A 17,309-nucleotide genomic window follows, 5' to 3' on the forward strand; every position below is an offset into this window, starting at 1 on the left:
GGAGAAGCAGACACACTTGGTGTAACCTTTATTGAAGGAAATCCATGTATAAGTGGACCTGTGAAGTTGAAACCTGTGTTGTGCAAGGGTCAGCTGTACACACACAGACCAGACAGAGACACACACACACCCCCCCACACACTCACCCCCCACCCACACATATATATATAAGGTTAGACTAGTGGCTATATATATGTGTGTGTGGGGGTGGGTGGGTGTGTATATATGTATATACAGACAGAGAGAGAGAGATTAACCCTGCAAACTAGAGACCCAGAAAGGAACTGATGCTGTAATTCAAGTCCAGAGGTAGTGTGCTGGCAGGATTTCTTTGGGAAAGGTTAATCTTTTTCTATGAAGACTTTTAACAGGAAAGGTAATATGTTTTACTCAAAGTCTATTGATTTAAATGTTAATATCTTCTAAATACACATTCACAGAAATATCTAGAATGATGTTTGACCAAAAATCTAGGTACCCTGGCTCAGTCAAGTGGAGACATAAATCACAGAGAGCAAGGAGAATATCTATACATGGGGTATCCTGGCATGGGTGTCAATACCTGAATAGGGTGAGGAAAATATCACTGTGGTGGAGGGTGAACAGGAGAGAGGTCTGATATGAAGTGTTAGAACCTAAGTAAGGTTAGACTAGTGGCTAGATAGGAGAGTAGTTCAGTTCCTAGTGTGGAATCCCAACTGAGGTGAAGAAGAGATCTGCAGGGGAAAAGATAGGAGATGGGTTGTCAGTCCCACATTGACTCAGTTACTTTGGCTTTATAGGAATTAATATCAGAAGCTGGCTTCCTCCACCTTCATTCTTCCTCAAGATTGCATTCGTTATTCTTGGCCTTTTACATTTTAAAAGAAAAGTTAACATTATCTCGTTAATTTCCACATTTCAAAGAGTACTGGGATTTTGTTTGAGATTTCACTGAAACTATAGATGTATCTTTGGAGAGCCAACATTCTTACAATATTGTTTTTCAACTAATGAACATGATATAGGTTTTAATGTCTTTAAATAATGTTTTGTAGTTTGGGAGTAGTGGTCTGGGGCACCCATTATGAAATCTATTCCTTGGGTTTCAATTTTTTTAAAACTGCACTAAGTAGTATACTTTACTAATATTATTTCCCTACGTGACTAATGTATAAATCACTACATATGATTGTGTATATTTTATTCTATCCAGATAACTTGTAAAAATTAGCATTAATTTTGAGAGTTTATATGTAGTAACTTTTAAATTATCTACCTATACCACATGTCACTGACATTTTATTTTTTTCTTTTCTTGTTCTTAAATTTAAACTCTTTTTCTTGCCATTTCTCTGACTAGAACATCCAGGATAATGTTTAATGAAAATGGTGATAGCAGGCATTATCTTCTCACTCATGACATCAACAGGAAAGCTTTTAATATTCCCCATTTTAATATAATGGTTGCCGTAGGGTTTGTTTGCTTTCTTTAAAGTCATGATTATATCCTGAAGCATATCACATGAAATTCGTTGTAACTTTTTTCTCATTCTAAGTAAATATTTGCTTCATATGCTCATTTTTATTTATAATTTCGAATTATTGTCTCTAAAATTTAAAGGCCTTCCCTTAAATTTTATAATCTTATGAGCACAGGAGTTCAAGGCTACAATAAACTACGATGATACCACTGCACTCTAGCCTCAGTGCTGGAGAGAGAACTTGTCTCTAAAAGAAAAAGGAGAAAAAAAAGACCTAGAAGCGTAAAACTCCACAACACCTACCCCTACCCCTGTCGATGCAGATATTTAGTTCTGCCTTGGGTAATGACCCTCCAGCAGCCTCCCAGCTCCGCTACCCTTCCTGTGTTGTCTTTCTTCTCTAGGCTTGTTCCCTCATGACTGCAAGGTGACTACTGCTCCCCATGGCTAGTATCCCCAGTTCAGAAGAGAAGAAGAAAAATGTCTTCTCAGAAAGCTTTGTTGTTTTATTTCAGAAGGAAATTCCTTCCTAATTAGCAGCCTCTGCCAATATCTCATTGGCCTAAGGGGTAACCACTGAATCGTAGCCAGTAGCAAAGGAGACAGTCTTATATTTGCCTCTATTATTAATTACATCAGTAAGGACTGGATTTTGTTATTCCTCTTCATCAATCTGCAGTCATCATATCTCACCAAGACCTGCATTAAAAGCATAGCAAAAAACTCTGATTAGTTAGTGACTTATCACATTTTCATAGGATTTGAAATTAACATACTTTTACTTGTTGTTCTGTAATTCTTTTCTGTGTATATTTATTTATTCATCCTAATAAAAAGATACCAACTTGAATTTTATACCTTACAACTTAGTAAGTTACCACCTGCCTCCCATACCCACACCAACACACCTCTCCTCTACAATAAAGAAATGAAATGAAATGAAATGAGAAATCAATTATTCCATAAACATCTATTGGGGATCTTCAATAACTCTTATAAATTTGGGGACTCAGTTTCGTCCCCTTTGATAAAATGCATTATTTCAATTATTATTACTATTTTTACTGATATGAGGTTCTTTATAAACATTGTTATTATTATTATTAGAGACAGGGTATTGCTCTTTAGCCCAAGCTGGAGTGCAGAGGCACAATCACGACTCACTGCTGTCTCAGTCTTCTAGGCTCAAGCAATCCTCTCACCTCAGTCTTCCAAGTAGCTGAAACTACAAGGCCTCGTTATGTTGCCCAGGCTAGTCTTGAACTCCTGGACTCAACTGGGCTCAAGCAATTCTCCCACCTTGGCCTCCCAAAGTGCTGAGATTACACACATGAGCCACCATATCTGGCCAAGGTGTTATTTTTTAATTATATTTTTTCCGTACTAGAAAAAAAAAAATCAAATGACACAAAAGGAATTGAAATGAAACACAAATGTATTGTCCTGTGATCCTCCTTATGACTAGTCCAATGCCCCAGAGATAAACACTTTTAAGCAGTTTTGTTTTTAGGTCCACTGGTAGTGAACTCCATAAATCATATATTAAATCTTAATTTATCAAGTTTAAAACATCTTTTAACTCCATGCCATAAAGTATTAGACATTGTTATTCCTCTCCTTCTATTTATATTTTTCCCAATTTTCATTTTTTGAAGTGGTTTTCAAAATTCCTGTAAATATTGATTGCATTTGGAAACATAAATAATATGTTAAATCATAATTTTTAATTTCATTAACTTGAGACTTCTCACGATATTAAATAAGAAAAAAACTGACCCTTAACTTCTCACCAACTGTTTTGTTTCTTTCGTCTGCGTTTGTCTGCTGTTTTTATCTCCTCCCTCATGAGGGTAGTGCCAGTGCTCAGAATAAGAACTGAACTCCCAGACCTCATGGATGCCAATGACAGAGATCATAAGGGATCCAAAAGTGCTCCAACACCCACTTTCTCTGACCTGCTTTCCCCCACCAAGAAGTGTCAAAGGAGAAACCAATGCTTTCAGAGTAAAATACCATCTCCCCTGTGAGGCAATAAGAGTGAGCCCACGGTACTAACTCCACAATCACGTCCCTCTGGGCCTACATTGCTGCATTAGGGAGGAATTTAAGTGAGTGAATTGTGCACAGAGAAAAGACGTAACTTTCTCCAATCACCTCAAACCTATCAATAGTGGTCAAAAAAGGGCCACAGGTGCTTGAATGAGTTACTACTTCTCCAGTTTGTCTCCATGGCAAGGGGTTGCCAAGTAGTCCAGGCATACTTACCCTAATATTGACATTCACCATCTCACCAATACTGTCTGCCTTGAATTCATAAGAATTAATCTCATTATGTCCTTTGCTCCCATTTATGTCAGTCACGTGAAAAGCTCCAAAATTGCAAGTTAGTTTTCATTCTTTTATAATTGCCATAAGTCTAACCTCCATATACCTCCTATGCTCCACCTTTTCGCCCAGCTTCCAGTTCATAAATGAGCATTCTGTTCACCACTGCGCACTCAGCGAAATCTGCTTCCTCCGAAACCTTATCATACAATGGGTGTTTACTTTGTCTTACAACTCTGTGGTTAAAGGGCAAGACCTTGCTTCTCATTTTAGCTTCCAGAACATTATTCTCGCTCCCTCCTTGCCCCCCACAAAGAGCTGCTTCACATTTCATGTCCTTAGACCTTAACACGATACCTACGTCAAAGTTACGTTCCTCTTTTCCAATGATTTGAGCTCCTCTTCTTGTTTCAAGGCTACCCTCATCTTGAATCTTGGTTATTTTTAAGACACTCAGAGATAAAGTTTCAAAGTTCATGGACCTAAAACTTAACCCGTAATTTTTCCCCTTAAACCTGTTCTACACATTCTTTTTCATCACAGTTGCTTCTGGCTGATATCTCTGGACCTGTCTGGGGCCAAAGTGAACTCATGGCCCTAAAAGGAAGTATACAAGCCATTCTGTAGGTTGCCTGTACACTCTAATGATAGTAATTTTTTTTTTCTGCGCAGAAGCATTTTAGTTTAATTAGATCTCATTTGTTGACTTTGGCTTTTGTTGTAATTGCTTTTGGTGTTTTGGTCACCAAGTCTTTGCCCATGCCTATGTCCTGAATGGCATGGCCTAGGTTTTTTTTTCTAAGATTTTGGTTTTACATTTAAGTCTTTAATCCATCTTGAGTCAGTTTTTGTAAAGGTGTAAGGAAGGGGTCCAGTTTCAGTTTTCTGCATATGGCTAGCCAGTTTTCCCAGCACCATTTATCAAATAGGGAATCTTTTCCCCATTGCTTGTTTTTTTGTCAGGTTTGTCGAAGATCAGATGGTTGTAGATGTGTGGTGTTATTTCTGAGGTCTCTATTCTGTTCCATCGGTCTGTATGTCTGTTTTCGTACCAGTACCATACTGTTGTGGTTATTGTAGCCTTGCAGTACAGTGTGAAGTCAGATAGCATGATGCCTCCAGCTTTGTTCATGTTTTGTTTAGGATTGTCTCAACCATATGGGCTCTTTTTCTTTTCATATAAAGTGTAAAGTAGTTTTTTCTAATTTTATGGAGAAAGTCAAGGGTAGTTTGATAGGAATAGCATTGATTCTATAAACTATTTTGGGCAGTATGGCAATTTTCACGATATTGATTCTGTGTATCCATGAGAAATATCAGTATGATATTGGCTATGGGTTTGTCATAAATAGCTCTTATTATTTTGAGATATATCCCATCAATACCTAGTTTATTGAAAGTTTTTAACATGAAAGGATGTTGAATGTTATCAAAGGCCTTTTCTGCATCTATTGAGATAGCCATGTGGTTTTTGACATTGGTTGTTTATGTGATGGAATACATTTATTGATTTGCATATGTTGAACCAGCCTTGCATCCCAGGAATGAAATTAATAAGCCTTTGATGTGCTGCTGGATTCCATTTGCCAGTATTTTATTGGGATTTTCGCATCCAGTGTTCATCATGGATATTGGCCTGACATATTCTTTTTTTCTTGTGTCTCTGTCAGGTTTTGGCATCAGGATGGTAAAGGCTTCGTAAAATGAGTTAGGGAGGAGTCCTTCTTTCTCCATTGTTTGGAATAGTTTCAGAAGGAATGGATCCAGCTCCTCTTTGTACCTCTGGTAGAATTTGGCTGTGAATCTGTCTGGTCCTGAACTTTTTTTGGTTAGTAGGCTATTAATTACTGACTCAATTTCAGAACTTGTTGGTCTATTCAGAGATTCAGTTTCTTCCTGATATAGTCTTGAAAAAGTGTATGTGTTGAGGAATTCATCCATTTCTTCTAGATTTTCTAGTTTATTTGGGTAGAGGTGTTTATAGTATTCTCTGATGATAGTTTGTATTTCTGTGTGGTCAGTGGAGATACCCCTTTATTATATTTTATTGTGCCCATTTGATTCCTCTCCCTTTTCTTCTTTAGTAGACTGGCTAGAGGTCTATTTTGTTAATTTTTTTTGAAAAACCAGCCCTTGTATTCAATGATTTTTGAAGGGTTTTTTGTGCCTCTATTTCCTTCAGTTCTACTGTGATCTCAGTTATTTCTTGTCTTCTGCTAGCTTTTGAATTTGTTGCTCTCATTCTCACTTCTCTAATTCTTTTAATTGTGATGTTAGGGTGTTGATTTGAGATCTTTCCAGCTTTCTGATGTGGGCATTTAATGCTATAAATTTCCCTCTTAACATTGCTTTAGCTATGTCTCAGAGATTCTGATTTGTTGTCTCTGTTCTCACTGGTTTCAAAGAACTTTTTGATTTCTGCCTTAATTATGTTATTTACCCAGGAATCATTCAGAAGCAGGTTATTCAATTCCCATGTAGTTGTGCAGTTTTGAGGGAGCTTCTTATTCCTGAGTTCTAATTTGATTGCCTTGTGTTCTGAGAGACTGTTTGTTATGATTTCATTTCTTTTTCATTTGTGTTTTACTTCCAATTATGGGGCCGATTTTAGAATAAGTGCCACATGGCTCTGAGAAGAATGTATATTCTGTTGATTTGAGTTGGAGAGTTCTGTAGATCTCTATTAGATCCACTTGCTCCAGAACTGAGTTCAAGTCCTGATATTCTTGTTAGTTTTCTGTTTTGTTAAGCTGTCTAATATTGACAGTGGGATGTTAAAGTCTCTCACTATTACTGTGTGTTTGTCTAAGTTTCTGTGTAGGTTTCTAAGAACTTGATTTGTGTATCTGGGTGATCCTGTATTGGGTGCATATATATTTAGAATAGTTAGCTCTTCTTGTTCGATTGATCCCTTTACCATCATGTAATGCCTTTATTTGTCTTTTTTGATCTTTGTTGGTTTAAAGTCTGTTTTTTCAGAGAGTAGGATTGTAACCCCTGCTTCTTTTTTTTTTTTTTTTTTTGCTTTTTATTTGCTTGGTAAATATTTTTCCATCCCTTTATTTTGAGCCTGTGTGTGTCTTTGCACATGAGATGGGCCTTCTGAATACAGCACACTGATTGGTCTTGACTCTTTATCCAATTTGCCAGTCTGTGCCTTTTAATTGGGGCATTTAGTCCATTTACATTTAAGGTTAATGTTGTTATGTGTTAATTTGTTCCTGTCATCATGATGCTAGCTGGTTATTTTGCACACTAGTTGATGCGATTTATTCATGGTGTCATTAGTCTTTATGTTTGGTTGTTTTTGCAGTGGCTAGTACCAGTTTCTTTTCCATATTTAGTGCTTCTTTCAGGAGCTCTTGCAAGGCAGGCCAGGTGGTGACAAAATTCTTTAGCATTTTGCTTGTGTGGAAAGGATTTTATTTCTTCTTTGCTTATGAAGCTTAGTTTGGCTTTATTTGAAATTCTGGGTAGAAAATTCTTTTCTTTAAGAATGTTGAATATTGGCCCCCACTCTCTTCTGGCTTGTAGGGTTTCTGCTGAGACATTCACTGTTAGTCTGATGGACTTCCCTTTGTAGGTGACCTGACCTTTCTCTCTGGCCGCCCTCAACATTTTTTCCTTTATTTTGACCTTGTAGAATTTGGTGATTATGTGTCTTGGGGTTGATCTTCTCGTGGAGTATCTTACTGGTGTTCTCTGTCTTTCCTGAATTTGAATGTTGGCCTGTCTTGCTTGCTTGGGTAAGTTCTTCTGGATAATATCCTGAAGTGTGTTTTCCAGTTTGGTTCCATTCTCCCCATCACTTGGTTCCATTCTCCCCGTCACTTTCAGGTACACCAATTAATCATAGGTTTGGTCTTTTCACATAGTCTCATATTTCTTGGAAGCTTCGCTCATTCCTTTTCATTTTTTCTTCTTTAATTTTGTCTGTGTGCCTTATTTCTGCAAGGCAGTCGTCAATCTCAGATAGCCTTTCTTCCGCTTGATCAATTCAGCTATTGATGCTTGCATACGCTTCACGAAGCTCTCTTGCTGTGCTTTTCAGCTAGATCAAATCATTTATATTCCTCTCTAAACTGGTTATTCTAGTTGAAATTTTGTGTAACATTTTATTAAGGTTCTTAGCTTTCTTGAATGGGATTAGAACATGTTCCTTTAGATCAGAGGAGTTTTTTTATTATCCACCTTCTATGGCCTAGTTCCGTCAATTCATCAATCTCATTCTTCGTCCAGATTTGTGTCCTTGCTGCAGTAGTGTTGTGATCCTTTGGAGAAGAAGCAGTCTGGCTTTTGGAATTTTCAGTGTTTTTTCACTGGTTTTTCCTCACCCTCATGGATTCATTTACCTTTGATCTTTGAGGCCGTTGACCTTTGGATGGGGTTTTTGTGGGCAAGCCTTTGATCTTTGAGTCTGTTGACCTTTGGATGGGATTTTTGTGGGCAGGTCTTTTTTGTAGATGTTGTTTTTGTTATTGCTTTCTGTTTTTTAGTTTTTCTTCTAACAGTCAGGCCCCTCTTCTACAGGTCTGCTGAAGTTTGCTGGAGGCAAACTCCAGACCCTGTTCACCTGGGTATCACCAGTGGAGGCTGCAGAACAGCAAAGATTGTTGCCTGCTGCTTCCTCCAGAAGCTTCATCCTAGAGGAGCACTGGCCTGATGCCAGCCAGACCTCTCCTGTATGAGGTGTCTGGCAATCCCTGTTGGTAGGTCTATCCCATTCAGGGGGCATGGACGTCAGGGACCCAGTTGAGGAGGCTGTCTGTTAGCAGAGCTTGTGCACGTGCTGGGAGAATTCCCCTTGTCAGGATCAGAGCCGGTAGGCTGGAATGATTAATTTTATCTGTAAGCCGCTGACAGCAGCTGCTGCGTTTCTTGCAGAGATGCCCTGCCCTGTGAGGAGGAAGCTAGAGAAGCAGTCTGGCCACAGTTGCTTTGCTACGCTGTGGGAAATTCTGCCCAATGCAAACTTCCCGGTTTGCTTAGCACTGTCAGGGAAAAACTGCCTACTAAACCCACAGTAATGACAGTCGCCCCACCCCCAACCAAGCTCTATCATCCCAGGTATCTCCAGACTGCTGTGCTGGAAGAGAGAATTTCAAGCTAGTGGTTATTAGCTTGCTGGGTTCCATGGTAGGGGAACCCACTGTGTGAGACCACTTGGCTCCCTGGTTTCAGCTCTCTTTCCAGGAGACTGGATGGTTCTCCTGTCTCACTGGAGTTCTAGGTGCTGCTGGAGTACAAAAACTCCCGCAGCTCAGTGCCTGTCCAAACGGCCACCCAGTTTTGTGCTTGAAACCCAGGGCCCTGGTGGTGTAGGCTCATGAGGGAATGTCTTGATCTGTAGACTGCAAAAATCTGTGGGAAAAGTGTAGTATCCAGGGTGGGTAGCACTGTCCCTAACCGCTTCCTTGGCTGGGAGAGAGAAGTTCCTGGCTCTGTGCACTTCCCAGTGAAGCGACACCCCACCCTGCTTCTGCTCGCTCTCCGTGAGTTGCATCCATTGCCCAACCAGTTGCAATGAGATGAGCTGGGTACCTAGGTTGGAAATGCAGGGATCACCTGTCTTCTGCGCTGATCTCACTGGGAGCTGCAGACTGAAGCTGTTTCTATTTGGCCAACTTGGCCCCTCCTTGCCTTTTTATTCTTAATAGTGTTTATTTGTGCTTCCTTTCTCTCTTTACTTGTCTTTCTAGATTATTTTTATTGTTATTATGTTTTACCTTTTCAAAAACATAGTGTTTTATTTTTTGTTACCTCTATAGTACATAGTCTATTTATTAAATTCTGCTTTTTATTTTTAAAATTTTATTTTATTATCAATCATTTCTGTTATATAGAAAAGACACTGGTGATAAGAGTTAAGTCATACTATAATCCAGCATAACCTCATTTTAACTTTTAACTTAAATAATTCCATTTGCAAAGACCTTGTTTTCAAATAAGGTAATATTGTGAACTTCTGAATGAATATGAATATTTTGAGGAACACGACTCAACACAGTACAAGGTGTTCTATCTCATTAATTAGATTGAAATCATGAATCTGGATTAATCTCTTCATTCCATATAGATACATTATTTTCCCTTTGGAAATTGATATCCCAGAAACCATTGCCCATTTATAGACTTAGAGCCTGTGCATTCAGCCTGTGAATTCGGTTCTGTTTACTCCTTTATGCTTCTGTTTAATTTCTGGAAAACCAGATGTCAAGGACAATGTTTATATTGTCTTTGAACATAGATACGTCCCTGTGGAATTTTAAAAGTATATTGTACCAGTTATTCTTATTTGATATAGAAAATATATCAATATGTAAATTATTTAATTATTTATCAGGTTGTTCTACTTTTTTTTTGAGATGGATTCTCACTTGGTCACCCAGGCTAGAGTGCCGTGGCATAATCTTGGCTCACTGCAACCTCCAACTTCTGGGTTCAAGCGATTCTTCTGCCTCAGCCTCCTGAGTAGCTGGGACTACAGGCGTTGCCACCACACACAGATAATTTTTGTATTTTTAGTGGAGACGAAGTTTCGACTGGTCTCGAACTCTTGACCTTGTGATCTGCACACCTCAGCCTCTCAAAGTGCTGGGATTACAGACGTGAGCCTCTGCATCCAGCCTCTTTCACTTTTAAACTAGCTTTTTTCAAGTCCTGAAGTACCAAATCATCAGGCTTTTAGGAAATAGAGGGAGTAGGCAATGCTCTATTACTTCTGTTCTATTATCTTTTTCCTCTCCTTTCTCTCCCCTTTATTTCCCCTTCTCAGGTTCAATCACCAAGCACAATGTCAGAAACATTATAATCATTCAATGCATTGTGTCTGTCATAATAGTTTTTATCAAAGTATAGACAATACTATAATAAACATCTTTTTATGTAATTATTTGAATACATCTGTAGTTTTCTACAGTATATCATCTTGGAACCAAAATTACTGAATCAAGGAGTGTAAGCTTTTTGAAGTTCGCTTTTCAAGTTTCTTTTCAAAAAGATTTTACCAAAATAGTTTTTCCATACGGATTTTCCCTGCTTATTCATATTTAGCAGACATAGGATTTTTTCAGTATTCAATAATTTATTGCAAAATATCTCATTGTTTGTTCATTTTTGTATATCTGATTGTAGATGGCATGTATGCTATTTTGACAGGAATTTATGATAGAGTCCTCTAAAATATTTCGTATGATAGAAACTTTTCTCAACTCTTTCTGGTTCTCTTGGGCTCATCTAGAATAATACTTTTTATACTCAATGGCTAAAAAATGTGTGTCCTCTTGAATAGCACCAATGTGGCTTTGGTTTACTGTAACAGAAATCCTAATTAGTGCTCAGTTTTCTGATATATGATCAATAGTGTAGAAAACAAGATAAAGAAGTTTTCTGAAAATTTCAACTCTCATAGAATTCTGAAGTTATATATTCTCACATGATACAACAAAGACCAACCACAATACGTCAGATTTTCTTTGCAGCAACAGCATTCTCCTGTCCTCAACTCCTGCTAATTAAGTGTCTCCCGAAATTCCAGCTATGACCTGCTTGGATCATCTTGCTCATCTACCTTAGACCTCTAAAAATGTGTTCCCTGTTCTGTCGACTGTAAGCCTTCTGAGATCCTCTTGACACACTGGATATCTATAGCTGCCTAATAATTTTTACAACACATTAAATATAAAAAACAAGTTTCTATAACAACCCAAAAGATCACACTAGCTCACCAGCATCCAAAGCAAGCAAATGTGAATTGCCAGAAAAAGAATTCAGAAGGTTGATTATTAAGCTACTCAAGGAGGCACCAGAGAAAGATGTAAATCAGCTTAAAAAATTTTTTTAAATTGTAAGATATGGATGAAAAACTGTCTAGAGAAATAGATAACATACATAAAAAACAATCTCCACTTCTGAAAATTAAAGACACACTTAGAGAAATGCAAAATACATGGAAAGTCTCAAAAATAGAACTAAACAAGTAAAAGAAGTAAATTTAGAGCTTGAAAATAAGACTTTTGAATTAACCCAATCTGATAAAGACAAATAAAAAAGATTAAAAAACGAACAGCCCTCAAGAAGTTTGGGATTATGTTAAATGACCAAACCTAAAAATAATAAGTGTTCCTGAGGAAGAAGGAAAATATAAATGTGTTGAAGATTTATTTGAGGAAATAATTGTGGAATACTTTCCTGGCCTTGATAGAGATCCAGACATCCAAATACAAAAAGCTCAAAGAAAACCTTGGAAATTTATCACAAAAACATCATCACCTAGGCACATAGTCATCAGGTTGCATAAAGTGAAGACGAAGGAAAGAATCTCAAGAACTGTGAGGTAAAAGCATCAGGTAACCCATAATGGAAGACCTATCAGATTAATGGCAGATTTCTCAGCAGAAACCCTATAAGCTAGAAGGGATTGGGATTCTATCTTTAGCTTCTTTAAACAAAATAATTATCAGCCTAGAATTTTATATCCAGCAAAACTAAGCTCTGTAAATAAAGAAAAGTTAAAGTCTTATCCAAACAAATGCTGAGAGAATCTGCTACTACCAAGCCATTTCTACAAGAAATGCCAATAAGACGTTCTAAACCTTGAAACAAAACCTCAAAATACACCAAAATAAAACCTATGTAAAGCATAAATCTCACAGGGTCTATAAAACAATACATAATAAAGAAAAAATAAGGTATTCAAACAGCAACTAGCATGATGAATAGAATAGTACCTCACATCTTAATACTAATATTGAATGTAAATGGCCCAAATGCTCTACTTAAAAGATGCAGAATGGCAGGATGGATAAGAATTCACCAACCAAGCATCTGCTGTCTTCAAGAGACTCACCTAATGCATAAGGACTCACATAAACTTCAGGTAAAAGGATGAAAAGAGATGTTCCATGCAAATGGACACCAAAAGTGAGCAGAGGTACTTATTCTTATGTCAGACAAAATAGACTTTAAAGCAGCCGCAGTTAAAAAAGACAAAAAGAGACATTATATAATGATAAAAGAAATAGCCCAACAGGAAAATATTACAATCAAAAAAGTATGCATTCACCTAACACTGGAACTTCCAAAATTATAAAAGAATTACTACTAGACCTAAGAAATGAGGTGGATAGCAATCCAATAATATTGGGAAACTTCAATACTTCACTGACAGCACTAGACAGGTCATCAAGACAGAAAATCAACAAAGAAACAATGGACTTAAACTATACCCTAGAACAAACAGACTTAACGGATATTTAGAGAACATTCTACCCAACAACTGCAGAATATACGTTTTATTCATCAGCACATGGAACATTGACCAAAATAGACAATACGATAGGACACAAAGAAAGTCTCAATGAATTTAGAAAAATCAAAATTATATCAAGTACTCTCTCAGTTCACAGTGGAATACAATTCTAAATCATCTCCAAAATGAACTCTCAAAGCCATGCACATACATGGAAATCAAATAAACTGCTCCTGAATAATCTTTGGGTCAACAATGAAATAAGATGGAAATTTAAAAAGTCTTTGAACTGAATAATAATAGTGATGCAAACTAACAAAACCTCTGGAATACAGCAAAAGTGGTGTTAACAGGAAAGCACATAGCATTAAATGCCTACATCAAAAAGTCTGAAAGAGCACGAATAGACAATATAACATCACACCTCAAGGAACTAGAGAAACAAGGACAAACCAAACTCAAGCCTAGTGGAAGAAAAGAAACAACAAAGATCAGAGCAGAACTAAATGAAATTGAAACAAAAAATATACAAAAGATAAATGAAACAAAAACCTGGTTCTTTGAAAAGATAAACATAACTGAATTTTTTTGAAAACCTTTATCTGTGCTTTCCCATCCTTCTGAAAGCCTTCTCATATTTCTGAGTGAATATCTCACATTGAAGGCCACTGGGGTAGAGGATTAATAGCTAAGATAGAAGAAGAGATACCAGATCTCTTTCTTTGTGCCAGACATGTTCAGAATTCATGAAGTTGATAATGGAGAGATTTTTGAAGGCATAGCTGATTCATTTATTCAATGTATTTATTTTCTATAATAATAATTTATTGTAATATTAAGTTACAATGAACTTTATTATAATAAAGCTAAATTTATTATAATAAATTAATATTAATGAAAGTTAAGTTCCTATAATACATTAAGTATCTTAATTTATTTTAATATTAAGTTATTATAATAATAATTTATTTTCTATGTATAATGATTTATTCTTTATGGTAATATGCCAAGCACTATACTAGAATCTGATGACTGATGAAAAAAGATGAAGTTCCTGATCTTTTGTTGATCATATTTATGGAAGAAAAGACAATATACAAACATATTTCATAAAATCATGTAATTTTAAGAGATGGGGGGTTAGGGCAAGAAAGTAGAAATTTACAAATGTTACATTTTTAAGTAGGTCAGGGCGAGCATCTGCAAAGCAATAATAATTGAGCAGAAAAACAATTGAAACAAAAAGTGGACGTCTGTAGATAAAACATTTCAAGTAAAAGGAAGAATCATGTAGCTTACTTCATGGTCAAGTTTGACTCTTTAAACAAAATAAATGTTGACTGCTTCCTATTTGTATCACATGTATTGATGATTGAATAACTGCTTCACATACAATTACTGTCATCTTTCTTACCATTTAAAAATACTATTGCAGATTAAGTGTTTGTTTTTAACATCAGTTCATTGGTATGCATTTTTAAAATAGATATTTCATTTATTTATTTAAAACATATTTATTGAGTATCTTCTAGGTATGAGACACTATTCTTGGAACTGAGTATACAGCAGTGAACAAGGAAAACAAAAACCTATCTTTGTTCGTCTGGAGATTCCTCTGCAGCATAACTTAATGGTTGTTGAGGCAAAGGAAGGCTGGCAGTAAACAAAACATGTGAGTAAAATTTATAGTATGATGATGAGAGAATAATAATTGAGTACCAAAGGGAGTAATATTAAAAAACTGTTAGAGAAGACCTCGCTGAAAAAGGGTCATTTGTGTGGGTACTAGAATATGATGAAGGCATAAGCTATGCAGCTATAGGGAAAGAACATTCCAGACAGAAAGAAAACTAGGAACAAAGATCCTCAGTAGAGGATGTATAACTTATAAGGCCTTAAAGCTGTTCTTTTGATTTTTGAGTTGATCTGTGAAGCCAATGGGGCATTTGAGCAAAGCTGTGACATGGTATGACCCTCACTGATGTGTTAAGATTTACACAGGGGACTGAGGTTGGGGAAGAGGGGCTGTGAGTGGTCAGGAGAAAAGCCGAGATGCAAGTATGAGGGTATTGCAATAATTTAGGACCATCCTGAAAGTTGTGGAGGAGGCGAAAAATCATCAGATCCTGGGTATATTTTGAAATTAGAGCCTAATATGAGTGTGAGAAATAGAGAAGAATGATTCTAATATTGTGTGTGTGTGCATGTGCACGCATGTGTGCAACTGGAATGATAGAATTACAATGTATGGGGATTATTGTCTTCCCTGGACAATAATCCTTGGAAATGGGGATTATTATAAGAGGAGAGGTTTGGGAAGGGAAGACAAAGATACCAGTTAGAAAATCCTAAGTGTAAGATGCCTATTAGAGATATATAGGAAGATGGTGAGAAGTCAGTGGATAAATCTGGAGTTCATGAGTAACTTGGCTAGATAAAAAATTTTGGAATTATCAACATGTGGATAGGATTTAAAGATATGAGAATAGATGAAGTCACAAACACACGATAAGGTTATTTTCTGACATGCTTCAATTTGGAAGACAAAGATAAAGAATTTAGAGTAAATGAGGTGTAAATAGGTAAGTCAGTGAGTTAGAAGGCAAACCACATCCTGCAAAGTTTTGCTTATGGAGGGAATTCTCAGTTCTGAAAATTGCTGCTAATAGCTCAAGTTAGATGAGGACTATTAGATGTAGCATTTAGGTAATTTATGACTTAGGAAAAGTAGTTTCAGTGGAAATTTTGGGGGGCAAAAACCTGATAAGAGTGTGCTCAAGGAGAATGGAAAGAGAGAGATTGAAAGCAATAATTAAACACGCTATTTCTCTGTAAAAATAACACAGAAATAGGGCAATATTAGGAAAAAATGGGATCGAAAGAGAGATTTTTGGAAGATGAAAAAGTGACAGCATGCTTACATGCTGATGGAAACATTTATTTAAAAAGAGGATGGTGATATCCTTAAAAACACAAGGGGAAGAGTCAATGTCATATGCAAGTGGAGATTGGCCTTAGCTTAAACTTGGGTAGTTCATGAAGGTAGACCATGTGATACTGGGGCTTTATGTAGATAAGTATGGTCAAGGAAGCTTTTGAAGTTTCTTCTTTATTTATTTATTTTTTTTCAGTCAAATAGGTCATCAGCTGAAGGTGGGGAAGAGATGTATTAGAATTTCAAAAAAAAAAAAAAAGATGAAGGCACAAAATACTCAGAATGCAAAATGATGTAAACGACTTCTTGGCAAAATAAAAGGTCCATTTGGGCTTCCTAATCATACGTTTAAAGTCAGCATGGTTGAGAGATTTTCCTCAGTTACATTTAGCTTCATGAGGGAAATGTGCAGTTATTTGAGAGTTAAATTTCATCAAGATTGTGGCTTTCACATGCAATTAAAATAATGCTAAATAGTCAAAATTACATGAAATTATATAGAAGACAGTGATTACCATGACCATTAATTAACCCAGATGTATAGATAAGGAACAGTGAAATCTCTGGCAAAATCAAATTGTAAGTTATATATCCTGGTCAGTGGAAGCATGTGGATCTAGGGTGTTACTGAGTGTGAGCTAGGAATGATAAAGAGTGGTGCTCCAATCTTTGATATTATGGAGAGATTACAGTGGTGTGAAGTCTAGGATATGCCCATAGCAGTAGGTAGAAGCCAAGATCATTGAGCAGAAGGCTAAAAATTTAAAAAAAAAAAAAAAGAGAGAGAGAATTAAAAAGATTCTCTTCGTGGTCATCACAATCATGAATAATTAAAATAGTAGTAGCATTTTGAGAGAATGGCTTTGAATCGAGAGCTAAAATTGTCATGAAATGAGTGGGAATGACTGAGGGTGGATAGATGATTTCAACAAGAAGAATAAGTGATAGAGTCTTTTAATATGAGATCCAAAACTGTGGATTATGAGTGTAAAGGGTGGGGAAATGTAAAGGAACTAGCAAAGTGAGGCACATTGGAAACCAGTCCATCTGGTTTGCAGCAATATGGGGGATAAGGCAACCCCTGTGTATCACTGCTGCGGGAGAGGGAGTGTCTCAGGGAAGACCAATTTTTAAGTTCAAGCCAGAAGTGAAGCAAAATAACTTGGAGAAGAGGTAAAGGTAAGGGGAGTTTCAGTCATGATTAGTGATGAGTTCCAGAAAACTCAAGAGAAGAATTTCAGTCCAGGATTGGGAGCGAGAGAGAAGATGAGGGCAAAAATAGGAATGTGCAGAGCCTTATGGGGATTAGAGAAGTGGTGATGAGTCATCAGGGAAT

Source organism: Papio anubis, chromosome 9, assembly GCF_008728515.1.
Source record: "Papio anubis isolate 15944 chromosome 9, Panubis1.0, whole genome shotgun sequence".
Classification (NCBI taxonomy): Eukaryota; Metazoa; Chordata; class Mammalia; order Primates; family Cercopithecidae; genus Papio; species Papio anubis.